Source organism: Pelmatolapia mariae, unplaced genomic scaffold, assembly GCF_036321145.2.
Source record: "Pelmatolapia mariae isolate MD_Pm_ZW unplaced genomic scaffold, Pm_UMD_F_2 NODE_ptg000480l+_length_32069_cov_1, whole genome shotgun sequence".
Lineage (NCBI taxonomy): Eukaryota > Metazoa > Chordata > Actinopteri > Cichliformes > Cichlidae > Pelmatolapia > Pelmatolapia mariae.
In genome coordinates this window covers 20,065-31,430 of record NW_027052165.1, presented here as the reverse complement: position 1 = coordinate 31,430, position 11,366 = coordinate 20,065, and the positions used below count along the sequence as shown (strand labels likewise).

General features: G+C 39.5%; 1 long non-coding RNA gene across 2 annotated transcripts; it reads right to left on the bottom strand.

Annotated features, from left to right (window-relative positions):
- Nucleotides 1-2,696: 2,696 nt before the first annotated feature.
- On the bottom strand, nt 2,697-5,048 carry LOC134623231 (uncharacterized). 2 transcript variants are annotated; one of them, XR_010093267.1, is made up of 4 exons: nt 5,011-5,048; nt 4,812-4,918; nt 3,621-3,948; nt 2,697-3,298 (listed from the first exon to the last, which is right to left on the bottom strand). It is a non-coding gene; the product is annotated as an uncharacterized LOC134623231 (long non-coding RNA). The 2 variants fall into 2 exon arrangements; XR_010093266.1 differs by lacking the exon at nt 5,011-5,048 and having other exon boundaries at nt 4,812-5,000.
- Nucleotides 5,049-11,366: the final 6,318 nt, after the last annotated feature.

Sequence of the window (11,366 nt, the reverse complement as noted above, 5' to 3'; positions counted from 1 at the left end):
GTGTTTCTGAGATTTGCAAACCATTGCATTATGTGTTTCTTTAAATTTTACACGGCATCCTGTTTTTGGAATTGGGATTATAAAACTATTTTGGTTGCAGTTTTTGATTAGAACTTATTAATTTTATCATCTGTACTTATGAAGCTACGAAGCCTCCAACATGATGAAAAAATTGTGAAAGGTTGTCAAATTTCTACCCATCCTTTTTACTTTCAGCATATATTGTTTTTTTTAACGTATACTGTACCCTGCCACTGAGAGGCAAAGAAGCAAAGAGTAGTCACCATGTCTAACTAAACATGGGCATCATTACCAAATCCAGCTGGCATCTGCTGTTTAAAATAAACTGAGCATTGAAACCAAAACTGATATCCTCAGATTTATTGATAAAATCATTTGCAAAGGAATCAATGCAGGATGAAAAGAAGAGGAAAAAAACAGCTCCATTAAACTCATGAGTGGATAGAATCAGCTGTAGGGAGTTTTTTTTTTTTTTTTTGTCGTGGTCATGTAGGTACCTGCCTAATACAGTGAGGTTAAATAAGATGAAATACAATTTTCCCACAGTGTCCGAGACACCAACTTACTAACTGCTGAAAAGAAGCTGATTTTAATACAATTTTGATTCTATCAGAACACAAAATGTTTCTAAACAAGCCAACAAACACTTGTCACACACAGCTGTGTACTGGGGAGCTGATACAAATACAAAGTTCATTTACATCTGGATTACATGGTTTAGTCAAGTCCTCCGTGCTTTCTTTCAGTCCTTCTCTTGCTCTCTCACTCACACACGTGCATCCACACATGTATGATAATAATTCTGCTCAGAATGAGGCGCGTCTGTTCAACTTTGTGCTACTGTGGTTATGCTCGGTCATTAGGAGAGGCTTACACTGACCATGGGATCGAGCTGCAAGAGATGCAGTTCTTTTTATATGCAGTGTGATAGTACATGAGTGTTAAATAATGTGTGGATTCTCTGAAAAAGGACAAAAATCATTACAGAATAAATATGGAATAAAAATAATTGGAACGGGCCTCTTTACAGTCCGATTAAAGAAGTGCACCATTCTGAAATGTGCTGCACAAACTCTATTCACAACAATTCTCAAAACCACCACAAGATGGCACTCTAACACAAGAAATGAACTCATCCCTGATCAAGCAGGTCTGCAATCACACCCACCAATCAACCTCCATCAGCCGGTAAAATGGTTCCAATACCACAGCCGTACTTAACACAGCCACAGGACGAAGTGTTCAAAGCTACATTAAACAAACCACCCTGAACAAGGTATACAAAAATCAAATAATCTGCCAATTTTAGTGGTAAATACTGACAATACTTGTAAAGTGGAGAATACAACACAGTCAAACTCATGTTCGTGGGATGCACAGCAGTCTTAAAAAATAAAAAAAATGAACTATTCACTTCATTCCCAACAGCTCTTTGCTTCGGAGTCAGCCCAGGGGTCAGGGAGGTTTCAAGAAGATAACAGAGACTGTTTCCCTAACTTGTATAAAAACCATATCTACTGTCAAGCACTGATTTTCATGTATTTATCAGTTTGATCAAACTCACCACCAACGCTTAGCCAGTATTCCTCCCTGTCCAGGATGTGTACATCCTCATCTTTGTAGGTGTAAATAGACTGGCCTGACGAGTTAGCTTTTCTGTGTTGTGCCATTAACTTAGCCAGAGGTTGTTTGGTTTCCCCGTTGTATAACAACACAAACTGTTAGGTGTCTGTGAAGGTTCTCAGTCATCCAGGTCATGGTAGTCTAAGGAGCTTGGAAAGAAAAGTGTCTGCACTTCTTTAAGTTTCTTGAAAACGTTTTAACTCTCACCTGAGAAGCTTCCTCAGTTCTAAGACTAAATGGTGGAGAGTACCAGGTATTTAAGCACTTCCCTTAAGAGGGTCGTGACCCAATGTTAATCATGTGCATCATCACATGAGTCAAAGTGTGATAAAGGCCATGGGTCTTCATCAGCGGAGGTTTCAGGTGAGATCTTGCCTCATCCTGTCATGTGACCTATTGAGATCAGCTGTTGCAGGATGTGATCCAGCATCTCAAAAGTGGGTTGTAGGTGGCAGACAGTCAGTGTTGTGAGCCGCCTTCTCTGTTCAGAGACGGGCGTTCATAGTGGACACAAATGGTTCATCCCAAGGACAAAACTCCCAAACACAAGCCAGTCAACATAGTGTGTGCTGTGCAGTACAGCGAGGGGTGCTCAGACCTCTACACTGGTGAGACCAAACAGCCACTTAATAAACACATGACACAACCTAGAAGCACCACCTCGACAGGGCAAGACTCAGCTCTACATCTGCACCTAAAGGTCGAAGGTCACTCTTTCAAGGATGCTGATGTTCACATCTTGGACAGAGAGGACAGATGGTTTGAAAGTAGTAGAAACAACATATCTAACAATAATACAACAATATATCTCAGATTGTTTGTTGCAGGCCAGCCTGGTGTTAATCTGCTCGTACATGCACTGGATTCATTCACATATCCTGTTTTGCACATGACCAAGTGTAAAACCTTTTGCTGATGTTACTGATTCATCAATACTGAAAATTAGTTATAAAAACTTTGTTCTTTATACTAATAGTTTACATTTTTTTTTAATCTATGATTGATTCTCATGATGTTATTCACTGTTAATGAAAAAATACAGTAAATAGTCCAACATCTTACTTTTTTTTTAATTCACATTCTATATTTTTCCAAAGTCATCCAGTGATGATCGTCAGGGCTTATGTTTGGCCCTCTTTCCATATAATGTAACCTTCCTTCTCAACAGTATTAAGCCTTTAAAAATGCAAAAATGTGTGAAATATAAAAATAAAATGTAAAATAAACAATGTGTAGGATAAAAATATCAAAATATAAAATTCAGAATTTATAATTGCTCAGTGAAATTTTCTGGTGACTAGAAAAAGGCAGCAGATAACAATGTAAACACAAACATGTATGTTGAGCAGGAAACTTCAGATAATCACAAACACAAACATATCGTAATGTTTCCTCCAGGTGTTAAATTCCAGTTTAGTTTAATTGTGCATCATTAACTTCTGTCTGTTCTGAGAACATCTGTCACTCTGAATGCTGAGTGTGAGTGGGTGGAGTGAATATACACTGTGATATTTCCATCTGTTGCCTTTTAAACTGGCTGCAGTTCAACAGAAGGCAAAAACAGCAGCAGCAGCAAGCACAACAGAAATCAACAGGCCAACTTCTAAACCATCAGATCCACTCCTCTGGTATCCATCCTCTGTGTGTGTCTGACCTGCAGGTGAGAAACAGGTGTGAGGTGTCAGCTGTCAGGTAGGTGATGAGTGAAGAACAGAACAGAATCCATTTCCTCTTCAAACTGCTGTCAGACATTATCTACTGCACTCTGATCACATCACTCAGACCAGCTGCTTTCTACAAAGTCTCATCAACAACATCTTTAGAAACAAACATCAACAACCAGGAAGCAGCTTCACCTCTGATCACACACACACACACACACACACACACACACACACACACACACACACACACACACACACACACACACACACACACACACACACACACACACACACACTCAACTTCACACTCACCTTCTTCTTTTACCTCCAGGTTGATGCTCTTCAAAAGCTTAGGTCTCTGTCTGTGGTATCCAGCATAACATTCATATTTTCCAGCATCGTTCATGGCGACATTTTTTGAGAATCACAGAAAAGTTTCCATTCTTTATCTCTCGATCTTTCAGCTCCACTCGACCTTTAAAGGATTCATGCTGTTTGTCTTTGTGAATGTGTTTATCGCTGAAGTAGAACACATAATACTCTGACTGCAGGTCAGGCTTTTGCCAGCTTATCATTATGTTAGCATCACTGGGGCCATAGCACTCCAGAGTTACATCCTTAGCTTGTTTGACTGTTAGCTCTAAAATCAGAAGAAAACAGATCAGTCATAACGATTATATGCATCCAATAATTCAAACAGGTTTATTATTGTGCTTCAAATATCAGAAACCTGAGTTTTATTTTTGTGTAAAGTCTGTGGGAATTTATAAGCGAGCAAAAAAAGCTTTACTGTGTTACATCCAGCATTCAGATTTAACATGCTGGATGTGTAAACATCCAGCATGTTAAATCATGCTGGATGTTTACATCCAGTTAAATCATGAACTTCTAGGCTAAGTTCAGAGTTTATCACTTTTTTAACATTTGTATACTGTGATGTGGGTTTTACTGAGCTAAAAGGGGTAAAATGGCTTCACATACGCTGTGGAAAAGGCCAGAGTCTGTACAAAATACTAAAAAAAAGGCATACAAACCTGTTTGTACTTCTCAGTCACATTCAGGGTGTTTAATACAGAAATTTGTTGATTTTTGTGTACCAGACAGCAATGGCATGTTATTCATGTCATAGTTTATTTCTATAGGACCTGTACATAAAGCCAGACAGTTGAGAGGCTGTGTCTGATGTACTGAACCTGTACTGTTCATTAACATTTGAATTTACCTACAATTACATGTTTTACAGGATTATGTTTTTTTTTCCTTGCACAATTTATTAAAAAGGAAAACAATAAAAATCTTCTCACCATTTATATCCAGAATGTTTATGTTCATTATTACTATATGCTCATTATTATTCTAACTAATGGTAAAAAAAAAAAAAAAAAAACACAAAAAAAACACACCTGTTATTCACCATCAAAAAGTTCACTTGAATTTACTTTAACTGTGATGAAGACCAGAAAAGATCTTTAAGATTTATTCAAACAGTTAAACACATCTTACCTTCACAATCCAGGCGTCCCAGGAAACATGAGAGGACAAACGCAGTTAAAGCGGTTTTTAACATCATTTCATTTCTTATCTGCCACAGCTTCATTGTTGGTAGTTTCCTGGATTAAAAAACAATAATAGAGAATATACAGATGGTCTTTAAAGCTATTAAATTTACTTAAAAAATTTTTATGCTGTGTATGACTGATACCCTGAGCAGTTTCACACCCCCTGTGAGAGGAAATTCCACCACATGAAAAAAGGGGAACTTACAGGAAATCATGAGGTAAGGTGGGGCCGTCTGTCTGTATAAACAAGTGTTCAGAATCTACTAAAAGATTTTACAATTTTATAAGTCGTTCTATTATTTATTATTATTTATTTATTATTTATTTACACCCAGCTACAGTCACACATCTAGTATGTTAAATGATTAACTTCAGAACTGGTTTTCAAAGGCTAAATTAAGAGTTTATACCCCTTGACCAGGAGTGAAATAAACCATTACATGAGTTCAAAAAGTGTGATTTTTTAAGTCATTAATACATTATTTATTTTATGATAATATTTGCAGTTTTTTACATTTATTATATTATTTATTACTGTAATGACTTAATACCAATTTATTTATTTATTTATTATTTTTTTTTTTTTTGTCTGTCCCATTTGGTTCTTTAGCCATCAGAATTGTTGTCTGAAGACCAACAAGGATACCAAATGGATTTATTTTGCCAAATGGATCATCATGGCATTGCCGTTTTGGTCCATTTGATCAAACTTTGTTGTTATTATTTATTTTATTTTCAGTTGTTACAGATGGGACAGACATGATTGGGGGATAGAAAAGGGAGAAAGAAAGAGAGGAAGGAAAAGAAAAACAGAAGGGAAAACAGAAAACAAGCAAAAAAAAAAAAACAACAAAAAAACAAAGCAACATACTAAACACAACACCATCTCGTTAATCTAGCTAAGTGTAAACAGCAATAAATACTAAATATTGAATGTTGTTGTGCAGCACAGACAGCGCACAATGTGCTTTGAAGTAGCAGCTAAGAAAGGTGTAGTTTATGTCTATGAACAGTGAACACCCGTGTGCACCAGTGTGGATTAGCGCGCTTGTATACAAAAGGTTTCCCCATGTAACGGTCTGCTAGAGGGTGTAGAGGGCCATAGCCCCGTCCCCCAGGGCATGAAGCAGACATGGAGGAGATCCAGGCTCCAGACATCCAGGGACCCCAGAGTGCGAGAGCCCAAGGAGTACCACCAGAGGGGCATCCATGCCACCCTCCTGGGAAGGGCTGAGGAGATCCCCAGACGAGGGGTCACCCAGTAGCCACGGAGCAGAAGCCAGAGGGGGCTGCACTGGCGTGCCCGCTGGCTCTGCCGGCAGCCAGCTGTGCCAGAGTGAACCGAGTCGCAGGCCCCAAGGCTGGAGGCCCGAGGGCCCCCTTTGCCCCAGAAGAGGCCTGACCGAGTGACAGGCACCAGGCCCCGCCAAGTAGCCACCGGGAGTGAGCTGGTGCATACCTGAGCGCCCAGCCCTGGACACCAAGAACCACCAATGCACCGACCCCTGAGTGCATCAGTTACCAGCAGGGAGTGTGGTGAGGGGAGATAGGCCTCCACACTTTGGAGGGCCTGGGAGTTCAGACTTAATACCAATTTAGCCTCAATAAGGCTGAAGGGAGTCCTGCTCTGGTGATTTGCTCTTTAACAAAAACAAATTACTGATGTGGGCATTTTTACATTGATCATTTATTTGCATATTTGCAAGCCCGAGGAAGCTTCTCCAAGGCAGTGAAGCTGCATCATCCTTGATGCCTGATCGTGACAAAGTGGGTGAGAACACCATTTGTCCATATTCCTAGTTAACATTCGTGTTTTGATTTAACCATAATTCATATGTAGTCTGCAATAGGCAAACATCTACTATCCCGGGTTTGTTTAAGTATTGCACTTTTTACAGATTATATAATATAACATCGTGGTTTAAATCAATTCCTACAAGTTAAGTTAAGATGTTATTTATTTCAACTGTTAATTGGTTTAGTTAGAACTAACCTTACCTGTCTTCCAGAAACAAAAAGGAGGAAAGTAGTTTTACTTCCTGCTTTATAGCTTCTGGGTTCATCTGAGGTCACAGGATCAGACCAAGTGCAGAAGGGGAAGAACGCTTGTAATTTAAGGAAGTTGATTTTAGAGGGTTTATGGAGAAATAGACTTATTGTCATATGGATTACACCAGAGTTTATGTTGCTATTAAAGAGTGGCAGTATTAGTAGAATATGATCATGTTCATCTTACCTACTGAATGGAATAGTCCAGAGGAGAAATTGTTTGGTTAAGTGGACTATTTAAGCAGAACTCAGGTGTTTGAGGAGAAAGGTTCAGGTCAGTGTAGCTGTGTGCAGTTTGACCTTAATTTTCGTTGATTTAAGTTCAGTTATGTTTATTTGAACTGAGTTAATTTGGAGTTGAGTTTCTTATTTGTTTCTTTGTAAATATTGTTTGGGTTACAAAATGGTGAATAAATCACTGCTAACCTGGAGAGCATCAGTCTCCTGCACTTCTTTGGCCGCTTAAGTCAAGTCCTACAACACTGATGAGGACTTTCATCTATCATTCCAAAAACACAAACCACTGCTTACCTCTCTTTGCAGCTTACATTGTTTATATACTACATTTGGTAAGCATGGAAGTATTTCACTAAGCACACGAGGAGGCTTAGCTCGATAAAAAAAAAAAATGCAGCTCATACGTGTAGAGCTCTAAGCACCTGTAGAGTCTTTGTATAGCAGAAAGTAAATGCTAAATTGCATTAAAACTCCCAATGAAAGTGTGATAAATGTTTGTAGTACTGAGCGTGTACACGACAGGGAAACCCAGCTGGAGTGACAAGTACACCAGTTACTGTACTCTTACTGTCGATCTCAAACCCAGATACATGGGCAGGGCTTTGTCAGGAAGGAAATGTGTCAGGAAGCAACTGCAAAACATAGAGGTCATTAAAAAAGAATGTTAGGAGGCAGCAGGAGAGAAGGAAAGGCAGGATTGCGCTGATAAGAGCAGTCACTATAAATGTTTTTATGTTCTGTAAAATCACACCAGAGAGAATGAAGATAGAAGAAGGGCAGATATGTTGGGTGTGAGGGACAATAGATGGAAGGAAAGCAAGGACTTGTCCACAGGGGGGTGGTGGATGTATTGTACAAAACATGATGACAATGTTAAAAATGGAAAAAGATTTTTGGTTTGCCTCTAAAATTTTGGCAAACTGTCAGGCTGCAGCGCTACAGTGTACAGCAGACCTGGGCATATTACGGCCCGCGGGCCACATCCGGCCCTTTGTGTATCCTTTTCAGGCCCACGTGAGGTCAATAATAAATTACCACTAGATAGATTATGTAAATATATGTAGTGAGTGCAATACGACGGTGCTGCTTTTATTCTGAAAAGCGCTACGGTACTTCCACATTGACGTATCTGCGTGTCGCGAGCTTTGAGTGAAGGTGAACGGCCATAAATGATGTTAGCCTCAAGATGGCAGCACATGCTAAGAAGCGAAAAATTGATAATGAATGTCACGTTTTTAACAGGACATGGACTGCCAAGTACTTGTTCACAGAAATGAAAGGTAAAGCTGTGTGCTTGATCTGTGGTACACAGGTCGCTGTGTTAAAAGATTACAATTTGAATCGCCGCTACACGACCAAACATGAGGATAAATACAGAAATCTGTCTGAAAAAGAGCGCGCAAGGGTGTCTGATGCATTGCTAGCAAAACTGCAAACCCAACAAGGACTTTTCACCAAACTTCACACCACCAGAGAGGCTGCCGTTCGGACAAGTTATGTAATATCTCACAAAATCGCCAGGAAAAGTAAGGCCTTTTCTGATGGAGAGTTTATTAAGGAGTGCTTATTGGACTCAGTTGCACTGATATGCCCAGAGAAAAAGGACGCGTTTGAGAACGTCTCACTCTCCCGACGTACTGTGACGAGGCGGGTTGAGGACGTCGCTGAGAACTTGGAGCTTCAGCTGAAGAACAGAGCTGCAGACTTTGAATGTTTTTCTCTGGCTTTGGATGAGAGCTGCGATGTGCGTGATACTGCCCAGCTTCTCATCTTCTTACGTGGAATAACTGCAGACTTTCAAGTCACGGAGGAGCTGGCTGCCATGCAGTCAATGAAAGGAACAACAACCGGCAATGACTTATTCACAGAGGTAAATGCATGTTTGGAAAAATTAGGACTGAAATGGGACAATCTGGCAGGTGTTACAACAGATGGTTGTCCCAATCTGACTGGGAAAAATGTAGGACTTTTAAAGAGAATGCAGGATAAAGTGACAGAAATTAATCCTGTGCAGAAATTAATTTTTACATTGTATTATAAATCAGGAAGTGTTGTGTAAGATAGTGTTAAAGATGGACCACGTTGTTGATGTTGTAACTAAAACAGTTAACTTCATCAGAGCAAGAGCATTAAATCACAGACAATGTATTGCTCTTTTGGAGGAAAATGAGATGGAACATGGTGACATCAGCTACCACTGCTCTGTCAGGTGCTCAGCCTAAGCAAGGTACTGAAAAGTGTTTGGGATCTGAGAGAACAGATTCAGGATTTCTGTGTGAAGAAAGGACATGACGTCCCAGAGCTTTAAGATGAAGATTGGGTGGCAGACCTCGGATTTGCTGTGGATGTGACTGCACTAATGAACCAACTAAATGTCAAACTGCAGTGCAGGGGACTTTTTGTGCATGAGATGTACAGTGCAGTAAAGGCTTTCATGAGGAAGTTGCAGCTTATCTCAAGCCAAGTGAAGGACAACTTTCTGACCCACTTGCCAACACTAAAGGAGGCAATTCCAAATGCCGATCACCTCCACAAGTACTCAGCCATGTTAGAAGTACTGCATGCAGAGTTTTCAAGGCGATTTCAAGATTTCAAAGCTCTTGAAAATGAAATGGACATGGTTTCTTCTCCCTTCACCTGCAGTGTGGATAATGCTTCAAGTGATGTTCAGATGGAACTCATTGACCTGCAGTCTGACACACTTCTGGCAGAGCACTTCAGGTCAGTCTCACTGCTGGACTTCTATTCCTCCCTCAAAGAAGAGAACTTTCCACACCTGAGGAGTCATGCTCAGAGGATTCTAGTCCTATTTGGATCTACCTATGTATGTGAACAGACATTCTCAGTGATGAAATTCAACAAATCCAAACACAGGTCCTCTGTCACTGATGACCACCTCTCAGCTGTTCTTCGCATAGCCACCTCAGACATTCAGCCAGATTTCAATGCCCTTGTTCAAAACCAAAACAGGCTGGATTATTCTCACTGAAAAGGAGGAAAACATGACACAAGTCATTGTATTGTTGCATTTCTATAAACTTCTTGTTTGTTGAGTTAAACATGTTAAAATAAAATGACATTGATTCAGTGGTTGTTTTTGTTTTATTTGGAATATGTGCCACAATTTCACATAGCATAGCCCAATATAAATATTTACATTATTTTATTTTAGTTTTATTCTTCTGATTACCAGTACCAGCTATTTGTGATATATAATTTAGTGAATTTTACAATTTAAGAAAGTTAAGCAGACTTGGGTTCAAGATGTCGTTAATGTGGCCCTCTGACGCAACTCGGGTTTCTCGTGTGGCCCCTTGTAAAAATTAATTGCCCACCCCTGCTGTACAGTGTGGGTGGGCTCAGCATATACACTAATGCCAAACGTATTTACACATGAACATGAGAACATGAGCTGTGCAATAACAAATAAAATAATCATTCGTGTTCAAAAACACAAGTCAGCAATAATGATAAAATCATAAAATGCAAGCATCACTTTCTGTCAGGTGTGCACAACCTGTGTTTTATTTGCTGTAAACATACATCAATATTTTATAGTCAGCCTCAACTTTATGATTCTGTGATAATTATAGAATCCCTGAACACATTTGAAAGTTATAAATGTAGTAAATGATGTAAATGATCCTACTTATGGGATTTAATAATCATGGTTGCATCGTCCTCGTCACAGGCGGGGGATATCATTACAGTCAGCTGGCAGTCAGTCAGAATTCCACCAGGCATCCATCACGGTTCTGTCACTGATGGCAGGACATTGAGGCTGTATTGGTGCAGGCTTTAAGCAGGTTTCCATTTCCACATATGCATCTACAATAGATGTCTTTTATTAGTAGCAACACAGTAACACAGGCATGAAAACTGCAAGACAATCACACATTTCTCATCAATAACTTCACCAACTTTTAAAATGTTTAGAACAGCATGTCTGTCTGTCTGTCTATATCTAAAACAGAATTCACAGCTTTCTTCTAGTACTGCTGTTTATGCAGTTTAATAGCAACAAGGTATATAAAGGTTAGTTTATTTAAAGCCTGTTTAAATCCACAAAATGCATTAAAAAGATAAAGGTTTTTCTATTACTGATGCTCATCGGTAATACACAAACACCTTAGATACCAGTCACAAAGTTCACACACTCCCTCTATTCACGCGAAGAGAGGGATCGTCCAGAAATGGTACCAGTATTCTATGG